Source organism: Stereum hirsutum (genome assembly GCF_000264905.1).
Source record: "Stereum hirsutum FP-91666 SS1 unplaced genomic scaffold STEHIscaffold_4, whole genome shotgun sequence".
Taxonomy (NCBI): domain Eukaryota; kingdom Fungi; phylum Basidiomycota; class Agaricomycetes; order Russulales; family Stereaceae; genus Stereum; species Stereum hirsutum.
Window position 1 is genome coordinate 2,292,018 of NW_006763134.1, and position 647 is coordinate 2,292,664.

Below are 647 nucleotides of genomic sequence, written 5' to 3' on the forward strand. Positions count from 1 at the left end.
TAGCTTACACACCCCAAACATTCCAGGACCCCCTGATTAGACAGACCACCGTGTTTCTTGCATACATGACTCGTATTTAAAACTGACGTGCCCCACACATCAGCAATCCTCAAAATTTGTGGCTGGGTCTGACATGCGTGGCTGGCATATCACGACTGACACCATACTGTGCCATACTAGTCACGACTTTACGTGGCATCATATGCTCGAGTCTTCACCACACTCGGACCTCAAATGTAATCAGATATATTCATTCAATCAATTCTTATGTACATGCAGAGTGTTCCTTGAGACATCATACATATGCGGTCAACTGGAGGGATTGAATGTGGTTGTTGAGCTCATGGGCACTATTGCCATAGACACGATGGATGTGAGCACAGTGATGGTTGATGGAAGATTTACCGGTAAAGAGTGTGCAACGGTATGAGAGGGTGTATGAGATGCAGCTGTAGGTATACCAAGAAAGGGTATAGGCCTGATGACCCCAGAAAACAAGACGAGAGCGCATAGCCATAAGGCTACATGCTCACTCGCCACTTTGAGTCCCAGAGCATCCTTGTCATTGGCAGCATCATTTGTTGATGACCGGCATGCTTGTAGGTTGATGATAAGTCCCCAAAGATATTGGGGCAGTGTAGAAGCTT